At 49.7% G+C, this 20,183-nt stretch overlaps 1 protein-coding gene across 1 annotated transcript in view; it reads left to right on the top strand.

Moving 5' to 3' along the window:
• Positions 1-20,183, top strand: part of LOC147120541 (lactase/phlorizin hydrolase-like) — a 164,240-nt gene that overhangs the window by 12,830 nt on the left and 131,227 nt on the right. The gene's annotated exons all lie outside the window — the stretch shown is intronic.

The raw sequence follows: 20,183 nt of genomic DNA, 5'->3' as shown, positions 1-20,183 counted from the left end.
TTCTAAACTCCAGTGAGTATAAGCCCAATCGACACAATCTCTCCTCATACGTCATTCCTGCCATCCCAGGTATCAGCCTGGTGGATCTTCGCTGCACTCCTTCCATGGCAAGAATATCCTTCCTCAGGTAAGGCGACCAAAACTGCACACAATACTCAAGGTGCGGTCTCACCAAGGCCCTGTACAACTGTAGCAAGACATCCTTGTTCCTGTACTGGAACCCTCTTGCTACGAAGGCCAACATACCATTTGCCTTCTTAACCGCCTGCTGCACCTGCATGCTTACCTTCAGCGACTGGTGCACAAGAACACCCAGGTCTCTTTGCACTTCCCCTTCTCCCAATCTATTGCCATTCAAATAATAATCTGCCTTCCTGTTTTTGCCACCAAAGTGGATAACCTCACATTTATCCACATTATAGTGCATTTGCCATGTTTCTGCCCAATCACCCAACCTGTCCAAATCGTACTGGAGTTTCACGACATCCTCCTCACAGCATACCCTCCCACCCAGCTTTGTGTCGTCTGCAAATTTGGAGATATTACATCCAATTCCCTCGTCCAGATCATTAATATATATTGTGAACAGCTGGGGTCCTAGGACTGATCCTTGCGGTACCCCACTAGTCACTGCCTGCCCCTCGGAAAATGACTCATTTATTCCAACTCTTTGCTTTCTGTCCGCCAACCAGTTCTCTATCCAAGTCAATACCTTGCCCCCAATCCCTTGTGCCTTAATTTTGCATGCTAATCTCTTATGGGGGACCTTATCGAAAGCCTTCTGTAAGTCGACATACACCACATCCACTGGTTCTCCCTTATCTATTTTACCAGTTACATCCTCAAAAAATTCCAGTAGATTAGTCAAGCATGATTTACCTTTTGTAAATCCATGTTGACTTTGTCCGATCCTGTCACTGCTTTCCAAGTGCTCTGCTATTACATCTTTTATAATGGACTCTAGCATTTTCCCCACTACCAATGTCAGGCTTACCGGTCTATAATTCCCCGCTTTTTCTCTACCACCTTTTTGAATAGTGGGGTAACATTAGCTACCCTCCAATCCATGGGTACTGTTCCAGGGTCTATCGAGTTCTGAAAGATGACCAGCAATGCATCTACTATTTCTAGGACCACTTCCTTAAGTACCCTGGGATGTAGATTATCAGGCCCTGGGGATTTATTGGCCTTCAGTCCCATCAATTTTCCTAACACCATTTCCCTACAAATACTGATTTCTTTCAGTTCCACCCTTTCATCAGACCATATATTCCCCGGCATCTCTGGGAGGTTATTTGTGTCCTCCTTTGTGAAGACAGAACCAAAATATGTATTTAGTTGGTCTGCCATTTCTTTGTTCCCCATTATAAATTCCCCTGATTCTGACTGCAAGGGACCTACGCTTGACTTCACCAATCTTTTTCTCTTCACATATCTATAAAAGCTTTTACAGTCAGTTTTTATGTTCCGTGCAAGCTTACTCTCATATTCTATTTTCCCTTTCTTAATTAATCCCGTTGTCCTCCTTTGTTGAATCCTAAACTGCTCCCAATCCTCAGGATTATTGCTTTTTCTGGCCAATTTATATGTCCTCTCCTTGGACCTTATGCTAGCCCTAATTTCCCTTGTTAGCCACGGTTGAGTCATCTTTTTTGTTTTATTTTTATGCCAAACTGGGATGAACAAATTCAGTAGCTCGTCCATTCGGTCTTTGAATGTTTGCCATTGCCTATCCACCGTCAACCCTTTGAGTGCCATTCCCCAATCAATCCTACCCAACTCGCTCCTCAGACCATCGTAGTTTCCTTTATTTAAATTGAGGACCCTAGTCTCCGAGTCAACTACTTCATTCTCCATCTTAATGAAGAATTCGATCATATTATGATCGCTCCGACCCAAGGGGCCTCGTACAACAAGATTGCTAATTAATCCTTTCTCGTTACATAATACCCAGTCTAAGATGTTGACGATGGTTTGGAGTTTGACCTCAGAGTGTGCGCAGACGCAAGCATCGTCTGCATACTGTAGTTCAATAACAGAGGATGGGACGACCTTGGATCTGGACTGGAGGTGACGGAGGTTGAACAGTTTCCTGTTCTGTAGATTAACTCCACTCCAGCGGGGAGCTTACTGAGGGTGAGATGGAGTATTGCACCCAGGAAGATCGAGAAGAGAATTGGTGCGATGACACAGCCTTGCTTGACCCCGGTCCGTACATGAATTGGGTCTGTGGTGGATCCGTTGGTCAGGATCACGGCTTGCATGTCATCGTGAAGCAGGCGGAGGATGGTGACAAACTTTTGAGGGCAGCCGAATTTGAGGAGGACACTCCATAATCACTCACGGTTGATGGTGTCGAAGGCCTTTGTGAGGTCAAAGAAGGCCATGTACAGTGGTTGGTGCTGTTCCCTGCATTTCTCTTGAAGTTGACGCGCGGTGAAGATCATGTATATTGTGCCCCTTAGTGGGTGGAATCCGCATTGTGACTCTGGGAGGAGCTCTTCAGCCACTGGGAGAAGGTGATTGAGAAGGATTCTTGCAATGACTTTCCCTGTGGCAGACAGCAGGGAGACTCCTCTGTAATTACCGCAATCGGACTTGTCACCTTTCTTGAAGATGGTCACGATTACGGCGTCTCTGAGATCCCCTGGCATGCTCTCGTTCTTCCAAATAAGAGAAATGAGTTCATGTATTCGTGCCAATAGTGCTTCTCCGCCATGTTTTAGCGCCTCGGCGGGGATTCCATCTGCTCCTGAGGCCTTGTTGTTCTTCAGTTGTCGGATGGCCTTTTCAACCTCATGCCGGGCTGGGGCTGTGCTGAGGTGGTGGCAGGTAGCATGCTGCAGGATGGAGTTGAGGACACTCGCGTCGAAGACAGAGTCTCAGTTAAGGAGATCTTCGAAGTGCTCCTTCCAGTAGGCACTGACTGCCTCTTTAGAATAAGTACAATACACCTATTCATAACAGTAGTGAAATCTAACCATATTTAGTATAGTCGGTACATATCGACTATGTTGCATCGCAGATATAATTGAATGCAATTATAACACTACCAAATGGACCAATCGAAGGAAATTTGTAATGAGTAATATGATAATCTATAGATGTTCATTAATCAGTTGAAGAACTCACTGATTATTTTCTAATCAAATAATTCTCTTCACAAACTGTTCCGCTGCCATTTTTTGTTGTGGGTTATATCAGTATTGTCAAGTTCACAAAAAAAAACACACCATTATAATCCCAACACCAGACAATTCCGATATTAAATAATTCAGGCAAAGCAACATTTCCGAACTATATTGGGACAAGTTCAAACAAGTAAAGGACAAATTTAGGAGTGATCACAAAGCTTGAATTTGTATAGCACGTTGTCTGTGCTCAGGGCATTCCTAAGTACTTCACAGCCAATAAATTTACTTTGGATTCTGGTCACTTTTTATGTTGGCAAATGTGGTAACCAATATGCATTCATTATAACAGTGACTATTCATTAGCTGTAAAGTGTTTCGGGCATCCTGAGGTTGTAAAAGTCTTTCTTTTACAGCAAAGTTCCACAAGTAACAAATGAATGAATTATCAGGCAGTCATGGTGGTCATTGGGGAAGAATGGTGGCCAGGAGAGCTTGAAATAGTAGGAACTATTCTGTCCAGCTAAACAGCAGATAGGAATTCAGTTTAACATCTCATCTGAAGAGCAGCATTGCCAATAATGTGGCACTCCCTCAGTACTGCACTGGAGTATCAACCTAGATTAAATACTCATATTCTAGAGTGGGGCTTGAAGCTACAACATTTTGACTCGAGCAAGAGTGGTACTAACTGAGCCAAGATAACACTACAATGTCAAGAAGTTCTTCACAAAGATTGATCAAAGAATGAAATTTTGAAATCAGCTGGAAACCCTGGAATCATTTAAGGAAGAAGATAGATGCAAGAGTGGGTGGAAGAATTAAGATGGGCCAAATGACCTACCTTATCCATATTTATCTTATCTTGTGAAAAGTTGTTCAATACCTAATCCTTCTAGTGATTATGGTCACGCAAATATAATTGCTGTCCTTTTTTTTAGTCAAAGTCTAAAGTCAACAACTCAAGTATGATAACATATTAGTAAGCTCAATGATATGAGATCCCTGATACTTTCCATGACCCAGGGGTGAATAAAAGTGTAGTTTTACAGTTGATTTAAGGTGCGCAGACTGATACAAGCAAGATCTGTCTAACAGCAATTTTGTTCCATGTACAGATTTTCCCATTCATCTCGGTATTTCACCATTTTGCCTTGTGTATCAAGTGTACAATTGTAGCCAACAAGATTTCTAATTTATTTTTGCTCCAGAGGTGTTTACAGATCAGCTACAGAGACTTTTATACACTGTAAAATTTTGGATTGATTTAATAGTTGTATTTTATTAACATCTAGATGCCAGTCACAAATACCAGCAGTACATTGTGGGAGACTACAGTCTCCCGCGTAAAGAAATAGGCAACACAGCGAGCTACAAGAAATAGGTCTTTACTCCAACTCTCACAATACAGTACTGAATTCGTACAGCCCGCGAACCTGTGATGACTCACGGATTGGTCACCTGCTGGAACCTGATTGGTTTTCCTTCTCTCAGCAACAGGCAAGTCTGAACATGCCTTATTCCTCTCAGCTTGCAACTGTCTTGCGGGGGGAGGGGAATACAGCAGTTAAAAGGGGATTGTACAGGTTTATCTACATACACACAGTGTTTCCCCAATGTGGCAACGCCACATACGCCCCCCCAGAATCCTCGTTAACTGTAAAAGTCAGTCTCTGCGGAGGTTTGACCAAACGGCCGTAGCGGCTGTAGTAGCCATCTGGCATGTGAGGAGGGCTGTCTGGGAGGTTGGCCGGTTGGTTCGTCGGCTGGTCTGACGGCTGGTCTGCCGGTGGTCTGGCTGGACGGGCTGCCGGCGAAGGTGGGGCGGCGGCCGGGAAGTAAGGTTCTGGCGTGTCTTGGTCCTCTTGTGGGGCCGCCGCCAACGCGGGAGGTCTGCCCCGCCGTGGGGGGAGAGGCGGACGAAACGGGAAGCTGAGGTCCAGGTGCGCCGGTTTGAGGCGGTCTACTGAAATAAGGTTCGGCTTCCCGCCGACGTCGATAAAAAAAGCTTTGTCCCCCGTCTCCAATACCGAGAAGGGGCTGGTGTATGGTGCCTGCAGCGGGCCTCTGTGCGCATCCCGGCGCACGAAGACGAACTCCGCATGTCGTAAGTCTCGAGACACGTAGGACAGCTGCGGGCCGTGTTGCGAAGTGGGCACTGGACGGAATTGCTGGGCCGCGTCCTGGTGCAGGGTAAGCTGTCTGGCGGCCGACCGCGGCTCCGTTGTCAAGGGGAGGAAGTCGCCTGGTACTCTGAGCGGTTGGCCGTAGACCATCTCGGCCGCGGAGGCGCGGAGGTCCTCTTTGGGCGCGGTGCGCAATCCTAGGAGGACCCAGGGTAGTTTGTCGATCCAGCTGGTGTCGGCCAGGCTGGCGCGGAGGGAGGCTTTCAAGGAACGATGAAAGCGCTCGCAGAGCCCGTTGGCCTGCGGGTGGTAGGCTGTTGTCCTGTGCAACTTGGTGCCGAGGCCGGCGGTGATGGCATTCCATAAGTGGGAGGTGAACTGGGGGCCTCTGTCCAAGGATATGTCGGTCGGCACGCCGAACCGGGCCACCCATGTCGAGACGAATGCTCGCGCGACGTCGGTCGTGGTGGTGGAGGCGAGGGGAACCGCCTCGGGCCATCTGGTGGTGCGGTCGATGATCGTGAGCAGGTGTGTGAAACCATGCGACGGCGGCAAGGGGCCTACCAGATCGATGTGGACATGTTCGAAACGCCTCTCGGGCACCGGGAAATGCTCCAATGGCGCCTTGGTGTGCTGCTGGACCTTAGCGCGCTGACACGCCACGCATGTGTTGGTCCAGTCTCTCACATCCTTGTGGAGTCCAGGCCAGACAAACTTGGCGGACATGAGTTTCTGAGACGCACGCATCCCTGGATGTGAGAGGCCGTGGATGATGTCGAAAACTCGCTTGCGCCAGGCGGATGGGACAACCGGCCTAGGCGAGGGGACTGAGACGTCGCACAGGAGGGTTGTGCCGGCTGCGTGGAAGTGGATGTTGGCCAGAGTGAGGCTGGTGGTTGACGTCCTGAGGGCCTGGATCTCCGTGTCGGCGGCCTGGTCTCTCGCCATGCTGGCGTAGTCGACGCCCAGGTGCACTGTGTGGAGCGAGGGTCTTGAGAGGCAGTCGGCCACCAAATTGTCCTTGCCGGCGACGTGGCGGATGTCCGTGGTGAACTCCGAGATGAAGTTGAGTTCGCGCTGTTGGCGCGCGGACCAGGGTTCGGTTACTTTGGCCATGGCGAAAGTGAGCGGCTTGTGGTCCACAAATGCGGTGAACGGCCGGCCTTCCAGGAGGAAACGGAAGTGCCGGATTGCCAGGAACAGGGCCAGGAGCTCTCTGTCGAACGTGCTGTAGGCCTGCTCGTTCTTGCGCAGCTGTCGGCTGAAAAATGCCAGTGGCTGCCACGCGCCTTCGACCCACTGTTGCTGGACAGCGCCGACGGCGTAATCTGAGGCGTCCGTGGTGAGGGCGGTCTTGGCGCCCAGGATGGGGTGGGCCAGTAGTGTGGCGTTGGCCAAGGCGCTTTTGGTCTGGTGGAAGGCTGTCGCCATCTCGCTGGACCAGGTGAGTTGCTCTTTGCCCGTTTTGCCCCTGGTGGCTTTGTAGAGGGGGCGCATGTGTGAGGCGGCCTTGGGCACGAAACGGTGATAGAAATTGACCATCCCCAAAAATTCCTGCAGCGCCTTGACCGAGGTGGGCTGGGGAAAGTCCGCCACTGCCTGCACCTTGGAAGGTAGGGGAATGGCACCCCTTGGCGAGATTCTGTGGCCGAGAAAGTCAATTTGGGCTGCTCCGAACTGGCATTTGGCCGGGTTGACGATTAGCCCATGTTGGCTGAGGCGCTGGAAAAGAGAGCGCAAGTGCGCGATGTGCTCGGCCTTGCTGGTGCTGGCCACGAGGATATCGTCCAGATAGACGAACAGGAAGCTCAGGTCCCGTAGGACGGAATCCATGAGCCGTTGGAAGGCCTGTGCGGCGTTCTTGAGCCCGAAGGGCATGCGCAGGAACTCGAACAGTCCGAAGGGGGTGATGACCGCCGTCTTCTGGACGTCTGCGTGGTGGACGGGGACCTGATGGTAGCCGCGAATCAGGTCGACCTTGGAAAAGACGGACTTTCCTGCTAGTTGCGCTGAGAAGTCTTGGATGTGCGGAATGGGGTATCTATCGGGCGTGGTGGCGTCGTTGAGCCATCTGTAGTCGCCGCAGGGGCGCCAGCCACCGCCCGGCTTGGGCACAATGTGGAGGGGGGACGACCAGGGGCTGTTCGAGCGGCGGATGATGCCCAGTTTCTCCATCATGGTGAATTCTTCCTTGGCCACCGCCATCTTGGCTGGGTCCAGGCGTCTGGCTCGGGCGAACACTGGTGGTCCCGTAGTGGCGATGTGGTGCTCGACACCATGCTTGGCTGCCGCGGCTGAGAAGGTCGGTTGTGTGAGCCTCGGGAAATCTGCGAGTAGGCGGGCGTAGTCGTCATCCGCCGGGGCAGAGCAGGACCCGACGAGGGCCGGGCTGTTGCTCTGCTGGCAGGCCAGTGAAGCGAAAGTTGCTGCGTCGATCAGGCGCCTGTCGCGGACGTCGACCAGGAGTCCGTGGGCGCAAAGAAAATCGGCGCCCAGCAAGGGATGTGCCACCGAGGCCGTCACGAAATCCCACGTAAATCACTGGCCGTTGAAACAAACCTCAGCCCGTCGCTTTCCAAAAGTAGCGATGGCTGCGCCATTTGCCGCCACAAGGGGTGGGCCGCTGCAGCCTGCCTGGATGTCGAGCTGGGAGGCAGGAATTATGCTGCATTGGGCTCCGGTGTCGCAAAGGAATCTGCGCCCAGAAAGGGAGTCGGTTATGTACAGCAGTTTACCTGCGGTGCCGATGGCCATCGTGGCGGCGGGGGTGCGGTCGAGCGGGCCTAGACGGCGGCGCGGGGCTGGCGCGTTGGGCCAGGAAGCCATCTTGGTTTGATCGAAAGAGCAGGGTGCTCTGCAGCTTTGGGCCTTGTGGCCGAAACGCACGTGGTAGTAGCATAGTTCTGTGGCCTGGCGTGGCGGCGCGCGCTCGGTGGTGTCGGGGAGCCTCGCGGCTACACAGCCGAGTTGGGCGACGGCGAAGACTTTGTCCGCGGCGGCTGCCAGTTGTACGCAGTCCGTGATCGGGGACCCCGCGAGGGCAGTCTGTACCTGCTGAGGAAGCAGGCTGAGGAAAAGGGCCCGAAACAAGAAGCACTGCGGTTCAGAGCCCAGGAGCGCAAGCATCCGGCTCATCAACTGGGTCGGGGTAGAGTCGCCAAGGCCTGGTAGTGAAAGAAGGCTGCGGGCCCTCTCCTCCCCGGACAGGCCGTAAGCCTGCAGCAAGCGGCCCTTAATGGTTGAGTACTTGCCGGTCTGTGGTGGGTTCCCCAGCAGGTCGAGAACTTCGGCGGCGGTGGAGCTTGCTAGTGCTGAGACTACGTGGAGGTACCTTTCTTCATCGTCTTGAACCCTGCGAAGGGTGAATTGGGCCTCCATGTGCGCGAACCAAGCCGGTGCTTGGTGTTCCCAGAAGGTGGGGAGCTTCAAGGACACGGCGTCGGCCGACATCGGGCTGCTGCTGGTTGCCGGCGGGTCGTTGCTGGCCTCTGTAGGGCTACGTGAGTCGGGGGCTTCGGCCGCCGACATTCGGGGTTACCAATGTGGGAGACTACGGTCTCCCACGTAAAGAAATAGGCAACACAGCGAGCTACAAGAAATAGGTCTTTACTCCAACTCTCACAATACAGTACTGAATTCGTACAGCCCGCGAACCTGTGATGACTCACGGATTGGTCACCTGCTGGAACCTGATTGGTTTTCCTTCTCTCAGTAGCAGGCAAGTCTGAACATGCCTTATTCCTCTCAGCTTGCAACTGTCTTGCGGGGGGAGGGGAATACAGCAGTTAAAAGGGGATTGTACAGGTTTATCTACATACACACAGTGTTTCCCCAATCTACAGATGGTACAAGTTACAGCATTCAAATTCATGTGACAATAGAAGAGGGAAGCAGCACTATTAACTAAATAGGGACTAAAGTTGTAATTTCACAACGTGTAAAAGCTACAACTGGTGCAAAATACATCTTTACCTACAATCCTTTCCAGGGCTAAAACAATTCCTAACTTATGATGGCTCATTATGATTGAACACAAAATTATGGGACATCAAAAGATTACAATGTTTCGAGAACTTTTTGTTACAATTTGAGTTTTGGCCAATTATATTAAACTTCAGCATTCAAGTAGCCCGACTACAGTTTTCATAAGTGGACCATATCCCTTAAAATCTGAAGTCTGTGATTTTCACTTTTCGCCATGTCGCCCTAACAATTAACCCCATTTGTGGTAAATTGCTTACTGGAAGTTGTATTGGATTCCTATTATGTATTCAGTCTCTTCAAAAAGAGAAAATGTGCACACTAAACCAGCTTTGTAAAGACTAAAATAATTAATCAAATTTGTTTGCAAATAAATTCCACAAAGAAACATAAAAATGCTACATAGGATATGTAGCGCAAGTAACATTTTAAAATATGTACTAGAACAGCCAGGTACTTCTATAGCTTTGTTTATAGTTTCTTAGGATGAAACTGTCATTTAGTACTGACAGATTCTCCATTGGTAAACTGAATGCAGTGTAAATCTGTGTCCTTTAGGCAGAATGTTTAACATGGAATGCAAAACCCAGATGCTCTTAGAGTTCTATCCATCTGAACTGACATCAGCAACCATGCCTGCATTATAGAGAGATGCTACAGTTTTATACCATTAATTCCTTAGAAGGCAAGACTGCCAATCCATTGTGATCAAAGCAACATATGACAGTATTGTGCATTCTTGTATTTATTTGTCAAATATATATGTTATGAATTGGGGAGAGAGTGTTGCAGATAGTGAAATGTTAGAACCAACAAAGTGTGTTTACAATCATTAGTACTCTAAGGGATCTTCAAGAAGACCCCATGGAATGTTAATGAAAGGTAAACATACTTTGAACAAGTTTTCACAAACATATTTTCGGTGTTTTGCAGTGTAAGCAACACAATACTTGATTACAATGTTAGGAAGATAGGAGCAGGAGTAGGCCATTCGGCCCCTCGAGCCTGCTCCGCCATTTAATGAGATCATGGCTGATCATCCAAATTCAGTATCCTGTCCCTGCTTTCTCCCCATATCCCTTGATCCCTTTAGCCTTAAGAAATATATCTAACTCCTTCTTGAATATATTTAATGAATTGGCCTCAACTGCCTTCTGTGGTAGAGAATTCCACAGGTTCACCACTCTCTGGGTGAAGAAATTCCTCCTCATCTCTGTCCTAAATGGGTTACCCCTTATCCTTAGGCTGTGACCCCTGGTTCTGAATTCCCCCACCATCGGGAACATCCTTCCTGCACCTAGTCTGTCCAGTCCTGTTAGAATTTTATACGTTTCAATGACATCCCCTCTCATTCATCTAAACTCCAGCGAATATAAGCCCAATCGACCCAATCTCTCCTCATACGTCATTCCTGCCATCCCAGGTATCAGTCTGGTGAATTTTTGCTGCACTCCCTCCATGACAAGAACATCCTTCCTCAGATAAGGCGAACAAAACTGCACACAATACTCAAGGTGTGGTCTCATCAAGGCCCTGTACAACTGTAGCAAGACATCCTTGCTCCGGTACTCAAATCCTCTTGCTATGAAGGCCAACATACCATTTGCCTTCTTAACCGCCTGCTGCACCTGCATGCTTACCTTCAGCGACTGGTGCACAAGGACATCCAGGTCTTGTTGCACCTCCCCTTCTCCCAATCTATGGCCGTTCAGATAATAATCTGCCTTCCTGTTTTTGCCACCAAAGTGAATAACCTCACATTTATCCACATTATACTGCATCTGCCCAATCACCCAACCTGTCCAAATCATACTGGAGTTTCTCTGCATCCTCCTCACCGCACACACGCCCACCCAGCTTTGTGTCATCTGCAAACTTGAAGATATTACATCTAGTTCCCTTGTCCAGATCATTAATATATATTCTGAATAGCTGGGGTCCTAGCACCAATCCCTGTGGTACCCCACTAGTCACTGCCTGCCACTCGGAAAAAGACCCATTTATTTCAACTCTTTGCTTCCTGTCTGCCAACCAGTTCTCTATCCAAGTCAGTACCTTACCCCCAATCCCATGTGCTTTAACTTTGCACGCTAATCTCTTATGCGGGACCTCATCAAAAGCCTTCTGAAAGTCCAAATACACCACATCCACTGGTTCTCCCTTATCTATTCTACCAGTTACATCCTCAAAAAATTCCAGTAGCTTAGTCAACCACAATTTACTTTTTGTAAATCCATGTTGACTTTGTCCGATCCTGTCACTGTTTCCCAAGTGCTCTGCTATTACATCTTTTATAATGGACTCTAGCATTTTCCCCACTACCGATATCAGGCTTACCAGTCTATAATTCCCCGTTTTCTCTCTACCACCTTTTTTAAATAGTGGGGTTACATTAGCTACCCTCCAATCCATGGGAACTGTGCCAGAGTCTATAGAATTTTGGAAGATGACCAGTAATGCATCTACTATTTCTAGGGCTACTTCCTTAAGTACCCTAGGATGTAGATTATCAGGCCCTGGGGATTTATCGGCCTTCAATCCCGTCAATTTCCCTAACACCATTTCCCTACAAATACTGATTTCATTCAGTTCCTCCCTCTCATTAGACCCTATGTTCCCCGACATCTCTGGGAGGTTATTTGTGTCCTCCTTTGTGAAGACAGAACCAAAGTATGTATTAAATTGGTCTGCCATTTCTTTGTTCCCCATTATAAATTCCCCTGATTCTGACTGCATGGGACCTACGCTTGACTTCACCAATCTTTTTCTCTTCACATATCTATAGTAGCTTTTACAGTCAGTTTTTATGTTCCCTGAAAGCTTACTCTCATACTCTATTTCCCCCCTCTTAATTAATCCTTTTGTCCTCCTTTGCTGAATCCAAAACTGCTCCCAATCCTCAGGTTTGCTGCTTTTTCTGGCCAATTTATATATCCTCTCCTTGGATCTTATGCTATCCTTAATTTCCCTTGTTAGCCACGGTTGCACCATCTTTTTTGTTTTATTTTTATGCCAGACAGGGATGAACAAATTCTGTAGTTCATCCATGCGATCTTTAAATGTTTGCCATTGCCTATCCACCATCAACCCTTTAAGTAACGTTTCCCAATCCATCCTAGCCAACTCACGCCTTGTGCTGTCCTCCCTACGTGTATGTGTCTGTACGCAGTTAGGCAGCCAGCCAAACTCCTTTCAATAACAACATGGGAGTCAGGATGTAGTGTCCAAGCTCTGGTGTTTAATAATGCCACACTTGCATGAGGTCAATGAAACAATACAAATCAGTTGCATTGGGTTGGAGTAAAACTGAGAAAGAAAAAAGAAAGAAATGCACCTTGTTACATACATGAGATATAACTAACATCTAAACATGAATATGTATTGAAACCATTCAACTCACAGGCAATGCTTTCGAAGGCGTAACAATGTAAGATTACAGCGGATTAACTTGCAGCATGCTCCATGCTGATGTGACCTCTTTGTTTGCTATCACTATACTACTTCCTGTTGAGTGACCCTACTGGCCATTTCCATTTACTGCCACCCACTGGCGGCAACAAAACGAAACTCCTGCAATTATAAGGCAGAACACTCCCCGCCTGGCGTCTATTAGATGCCACTACTTATAAAACATACAGAACTGTGGAATCAATAACACTCAGTCCTCCTTAGGTAAGAGGAGTACGACCTCTGAGATGGGTCTAAAGAAATTTTTGACCATCCCTTGAACAGTGGCCTTCACCTATATCTTTCGAACCCTGTCGTCTTTGCTGGGGAAGACAGAGGTGACACGACCCATAGGCCACTCATTGCGGGATACTTGGCTTTCTTTCAGTAAGACGATGTCACCTTCTCAGAGACTCCGACGAGCCTCGTTCCACTTCCGCCGGCTTTGCAAAGTGGGAAGGTACTCGGTGCGCCAGCAGCTCCAGAACTTACTGGCCAAGGCTTGTACTCTTCTCCACTGGCTCTTCAGGAGGTCTTTGTCAGTGAAGTCTCCAGGAGGAGTGGGTACACAGCCCTTCTGTGTGAGTAACATGTTTGGAGTCAAAAGGAATGGTGAATCTGGATCGGAAGAAACAGGAACAAGGGGCCTCGCATTAATGATTGCTGACACTTCAGCCATGAAGGTGCACAGCACTTCGTGCGTCAGCTGAGGTGGTCTGTTCTGTCGCAACATTGAGTCCAGAATGCGCCGCGACACTCCAATCATGCGCTCCCATGCACCACCCATGTGTGAAGCATGTGGAGGATTAAATTCCCATGTGCAACCTTGCTGGCTTAGGTATATCAGGATGCTTGGCCTTTGGTTGTGTTCATTCCCTAACTCTAGCTCTCGACAGGCTCCAATGAAATTTATTCCACAGTCGGACCTTAACTGCTTTGCTGGCCCGTGGATGGCGAAGAATCTTTGTAATGCATTAATGCAGCTGGACGTGTCCATGGACTCGATCACTTCTATATGCACAGCTCTTGTGCTCATACAAGTGAATAGCATAGCCCAGCGTTTGCTATGAGCGGCGCCTCCTCTGGTGCGGCGAGTAGTGATAGTCCAAGGGCCAAAAACATCCAGGCTGACGTATGAAAATGGTGGCGATGAACTAAGTCATTCCGGAGGCAGATCAGCCATCTTCTGCTCCTCTGTTCTCCATCTGAGCTTTCTGCATGTGACGCATTGGTGTAAGACAGATCCAATCAACTGTTTGCTGCTGACAATCCACAAGCCGGCTGCTCGAATGGCACCCTCAGTGAACTGGTGGCCCTGGTGTTCTATCAGTTCATGGTGGTGTCTTGTGAGCAATGTTGTGATGTGGCTTTGATGTGGCAGGACAACAGGACTCCTTTCTTGCAAGCTCAGTTCTGCATGCGTCAGCCGTCCTCCAATTCTGATGAGGCCGTCATTCAAAACTGGATTCAGTTTCCACAGTGAACTGGTCTTGGTAATGGTTCTTTTTTCAGCAAGTGCTCTGTACTCCTCAGAGTACGCCTGAACTTGAACTGACCTGATGATAATGTTCTCAGCTGCAGCCAACTCGTCTGGGGAACGAGGCTTCCTGCACCAGTGCCAACTTCTGCATTTGTTTGACGAGCTGCCAGGATCGGACTTGTGAGAGCGAGCCACATGGATTAAGAAAGCTATGGCTCTAACGAGCGATCGCCAGGTTGAAAAGCGTTCAAAGCGCTCACAGGTAAGTAGGCTCTCTTGGGTGTGAGTCATTAAGCTGATCACATGAGGACGGACCTCCACATCTAGTTCTGGGCTGACGAGCTTGAATGATTCTTGTGCCGTATGGTCAGCTTGGTCAGGTTTGTGTAAGAAAGCTGGCCCGGTAAACCACATTGTACTGGAGAGCTGGGAGGCAGGCACTGACCTGGTGGCGAGGTCAGCTGGATTCAGCTCTGTGGGCACATAGTGCCACTGGTCGGGGCATGTTGATTGTCTTATTCGCTGAACTCTGTTGTGTACATATATGAAGAATCTCTTTGACTCATTGGAGATGTAACCGAGCACAACTTTGCTGTCACAGTAGAATTTCACTGCATGAAGCTTGAAATCTATCTCATCCAGGATGAGATCCGCCACCTCCACCGCTAATACTGCAGCGCATAACTCCAGGCGTGGTATGGTGGGCTCTGGCCGGGGTGTCAACTTCGCCTTTCCCAGGGCAAATCCCACGTTGCTTTGGCCCTCATCATCCAGGGATCTCAGGTAGGCTACCGCGCCAATAGCTTTCTCGGACGCATCTGAGAATACACACAACTCGGTGCGTTTGGATTTGGAGAGTGTGTCTGGTGAGTAGGTGCGTGGGATATGAAGATTTTTTAGATTTTTGAGAGACTTTCTCCATGTCTCCCATTCTGTTAACCTGCCTTCGGGGAGTAGAGAGTCCCAGTCGCTCGTGTCTGTGCAGAGTTCTCGTAGTAGGGCTCTTCCCTGAATAGTCACAGGCGCCACCATGTCGAGAGGGTCAAAGAGTGAGTTGACCGTTGACAGCACTCCACGGCGTATAAATGGCTTGTCACCTACAGACACTGCAAAGGTGAAGGTGTCAGATTCAATTTCCCAATGTAAACCAAGGCTTAGCTGGGCTGGCATGGTTTCGTCGCTGAGGTCTAAGTCTTTAATGCCCTTGGCGAGATCCTCAGCTGGAAAGGCCTTCATCACTGCTACACTGTTTGAGGCAATTTTGTGCAGCCTCAGGTTGGACTGTGCTAATGAAGCTTGAGTTCGCTTCAGCAGGTTGATGGCTTCTGCTTCTGAAGGTAAGGATATGAGGCCGTCATCAACATAAAAATGTCTCTCCACAAACTGTCTTGTGTCTTTTCCATGCTTGTGTTCTCCCTCTTTGGCTGCACTTCTGAGCCCATAGATGGAGACTGCAGGGGAAGGGCTGTTACCAAAAACGTGGACCCGCATTCTGTATTCAGTGATGTCCTTTGACATGTTGTTGTCGCGATACCAGAAGAACCTCAGATAGTTCCTATGGTCTTCTCTCACCACAAAGCAATAGAACATCTGTTGGATGTCTGCAGTTACTGCTACGAGCTCTTTCCTAAAGCGAATCAACACGCCAAGGAGGGTGTTGTTTAGGTCTGGACCCGTGAGCAGAACGTTGTTGAGTGAGATGCCACAGTGCTGAGTGCTGGAGTCGAAAATTACTCTTATTTGACTAGGTTTCTCGGGGTGATAAACTCCAAAAATCGGGAGATACCAGCACTCTTCTCCTTCTTTGAGTGGAGGTGCTAATTCAGCATGGTTACTCTCGAAAACCTTTTCCATGAAGGCAATGAACTGTTCCTTCATTTCGGACTTTCTATCTAATGTGCGCCGCAGTGATGCAAGGCGTGACAGTGCCTGATCGCGATTGTTAGGCAGAAGAAGCCGGGGTACCTTGAAGGGGAGAGGGGCAACCCAGCTGTTCGCCTCATCTTTGTGAAATTCTTTCTCCATAATGTTCATGAAAGCTTCGTCTTCGAAGGAGCGAGACCTTCGTTGTCATCTTTTGTCTTTTCAAACACGGTGTGCCCCAGTTTGTCGACAGCTCTGGTGTCAGCCGAGCACCCCCATGCTGTGTGAGAGAAATCACCTTGTTGCTCCCCGCCGTAGCTTGCTCTCTCTTTCAGGTGGATGTGACTTGGGCAGGGAGTGAGGAAAGAGGGTCATCCGCTTTCTAGCACGTTGGTCTTAAAGGTGCTTACGTTGGGCTTGTGAGCTTGGCCTAGGCACACTTCTCCCACAAGCACCCAGCCTAAGTCGAGTCTTTGGGCAAAGGGGGCATCGTGTGGTCCGTTAACTTGCTCTCTCACCTTATGCACTCTCACCACATCTCTCCCGAGCAGGAGGAGAATCTGGGCCTTTGGATCCAATGCTGGGATGCGTGATGCTATGGGCTTTAGGTGGGCATGGTGAAGTGCTGTCTCAGGCGTTGGTATCTCCGATCGGTTGTTTGGGATTTCACTGCACTCTATCAGTGGCGGTAAGTCTATGCTCACCCCTTCACTCACTGCCTCGGCACAGAACCCATCTGCTTTCCTTCCTGCCATCTCCAAGAGTCCGGCACAGGTTCTCAGTGAGTAAGGGACTGGGCTACTCTCGACGCCAAATATGTCAAAAAAGTCTGACCGTGCAAGTGACCGGTTACTTTGGTCATCGAGTATTGCGTACATGTTAACTGAGCGGTCGCGCTGTCCTTGTGGGTAGACTCTTACAAGGCATATTTTGGAACACGATCGTCCTGTGAGGCCTTGGCCACACACCTCAGTGCATATGGAGCTCACCGTTGGTGCAGTGGTAAGGGTTCCCTTTCTCTCGTCTCCGGGCTCAGAGTCTTTGATGGTTGGCTTTTCCGTTGTGGGGGTAGGACCTGGGTGCATAGCTGTGCTGTGGTGGTCACTCTCACACTCCCTGCATCTCAACACTATCCTACAGTCTCTTGCGGTGTGGGAAACGGAGGCGCAACACCTAAAACATATCCCATTATCTTTGAGGTAGGCTCTGCGTTCATCTATGGTCTTGTTTCTGAAGCCTCTACATTTTGCGAGCGGATGAGGCTTATGATGGATGGGGCAGTGTTTTCTGGGATCGTCTTCATTCTTTGCTGCATCTATGCTGATGTCGGTCTTTGCAGTGAAATCCGTCTTATGCACAGATATAGGCATTCTTGTGCCTACGTACTTTGACATGGGCTTCTCATACTTTGAGGGACCACTACAGTAGCTGGACAGGGCAAAGCTTGGATCATTTCTAATTCTGGCCTCTCTGCAGATAAAGTTCACAAAGAAGGAAAATGGGGGAAACCACATTAATAACTAGACATTCTTATTATGAACACAGCTAGCTTCTAGCTAGTCATTTATTCAGTACACGTTCTCTAGGTACAGTACCTGTAGAGATGCAGCATGTGTGCTCCTGTGTGCAGGCTGCCATCTTGACTGTTGCCTTGTGGGTAGCCTAGTGCCTCATGGGTAATGTAGTCTTAATATCTATACAGCTGGGTAGTGAAGTCTTATATACATACAGCTATATATAGCTCTACACAGCTCTACGGCTGCACCTAGTGTCCACTATAGAATGACATGTTATTGATCATTACATCCCCCTTTCTTTGAGGTTTAACAAAATCAATATCAATCAACTTTCAAGAAAACAATAAAGATAATGTCAGTAACACTTTTGTCAGTGCTCTATAAACATAAACATTTTCAAAACGGTCAACACATTTTCAAAGCTTTACATTGTACTCAAAGATTAAGGCCTAGAAATTCGGTGGGGTTAGCGCCCAATTAGAGGCGTTAGAGGGCCTTGCGCCGGAATTATAGCCGCGATCGAAATTGCGTTGGGCCCTACCATCGGCGTTAGCCGGTAGCGCTGCGCCGGAACCGATGATGTCATCGGTGTGCGCAGCGTCCCGGTTGCCGTGGTAACGCGGCCGGACGCCCAAATTCAGTTGCGGCCGCCTCGCCCGTGGCAGCCGCAACCAACGATTGTTCAACGGGATGTTGCAGCACGTAGCGCCGGCGCATTAAGGTGGAGCGGCGGCCGGCCGCTTTCCCGGCGGCCGCCTGCCCGCACCTCCCTCCCCGGACTCCTCCACCACCCCCCCGCGGCACTGATGTGTGTGGCCCGCGAGCCCGGCACTTCTCCGAGGTGCCGGGCTCATTTGTCGGGCGAATCGACCGGTCAGCGGTCGGCTGCAGGCAGCTCCTCCTTAACAGAAGGAGGAGGCCTGCAGTACCCCAGCCTGCCGCACCGCATCGGGTGCCGCAGCGGGGGATTAGCGCCGCAAACCTGCATTCAGTGCCCATAGTGAGGCGCTGAAACCCTCCATTAGCGCCCGCAGCCGTCTGGGCGTGGGGCAGCTGAATTTTTGGCAGGCGCAGCGGCAATTATCGCGGGCGCAAAATTTCGGGCGCAAAAGCCCTGGCGGAGGCCAACCTAATTTCTAGGCCTAAGTCTATCAGGCTTTTTTACTTCACGTGTGGATCTTCTCAACACGGGTAAGTCTGACATGTCTTCATGAGATTGTTCTGGCGGTGAATGACAAGATACAGTTGCGGCATTGTCATCAATCTGCTCTTGAATAGTCCCTTGTGTTTTTAGGAGGGAACGGCGGTTCCTCCTGAGAATCTGTCCTTCCTCAGTTCTAACAGTGTATGACCTTGGTCCTACTTCCTCAAGAACTGTAGCTTTCCTGTTCCATGTATCTGGATCCTCAATCCTGACAACATCATCCCTTGTCAATGGTTTTAGAGTTTTGGATGACTTGTCATAGTATGATTTCTGTTTCAGCTTTAACAGTTGAAGTCTCTGTCTAAGTTCCTCACTTTGCTGTTCTTTTGCATAGCAGAGTAGCATGGTGCGCAACTTGTGACCCATTAGTAGTTCAGCAGGTGAAGAACCACAGTCTAAAGGTGAGGTTCGGTAGCTCAGCAGGGCGAGATAAGGATCAGACTTGCTTTCTGTCGCTTTCTTCAGTAGCTGCTTGAGAACTTGAACACCTTTCTCTGCCTTACCATTTGACTGAGCATACAAAGGACTGGATGTGATGTGCTGCAAGTCATAATGTGCTGCAAACTGTTGCCACTCCTTACAGTTGAAGCACGGACCATTGTCGCTAACGGCAATCCTGGGAATTCCATGTCTGACGAAGATGGATTTCACATGCATTATGACACTGCTTGCTGTAGTGCTTGAGAGCAGCGCCATCTCAGGATAGTTAGAATAGTAGTCAATCACTATTAGATAGTGGCCTAGAAATTGAGTGCCCTTAGCGCCGATTTTGCGGCGCTAGAGGGCCTAGCGCTGCATTTGGCGCCGGCGCCGAAATTGCCTGGGGCCCTTACGCCGCGGTAGACCGGTAGCGCTGCGCCGGCACCGATGACGTCATCGGTGTGCGCAGCGTCCCGGTTGCCATGCCGACGGGCCCCAGCGCCGAAATTCAGTTGCGGCTGCCTCGCCCGTGACAGCCGCAACTAAGACTCTGGCAACAGAGTCTTACGAGTCTTTGCGCCGGCGCATTAAAGGCCCCGCGGCGGCCGGCCGCTTTCCCGCCGGCCGCCTGGCCGCAGCTCCCTCCCCGGACTTCCCCCCCCCCCCCCCGGAACAGAAGCAAGCCCGGCACTTGTCCGAGGTGCCGGGCTCATTTTTTAAAAGATTTTCGCGGGCCGCGATCGGGTGCAGGCAGCTCCTCCTTAAGGGAAGGAGGAGGCCTGCACTTCCCGAGCCTGCCGCACCGCATCGGGTGCCGCAGCGCCGGAATTGCGGCGCGAAACGGCAGTTAGCGCCGATTTACCGCCGCAAAGACCCTTCAGTAGCGCCGGCAGCCGTTTGGGCGCGGCCCTGCTGAATTTTTGGCGCGCGCAGGGGGACTTAGCGCCGGCACTAACTTCCGGCGCTAAAGCCCTGGCTAAGCCAAAACTCAATTTCTAGGCCAGTCTTTATCAT

Source organism: Somniosus microcephalus, chromosome 4 (genome assembly GCF_052327205.1).
Source record: "Somniosus microcephalus isolate GS21.2 chromosome 4, FLI_Smic_1.0, whole genome shotgun sequence".
NCBI lineage: Eukaryota > Metazoa > Chordata > Chondrichthyes > Squaliformes > Somniosidae > Somniosus > Somniosus microcephalus.
The sequence above is the reverse complement of the archived record's forward strand: the minus strand, read 5'-3'. Positions and strand labels throughout refer to the sequence as shown.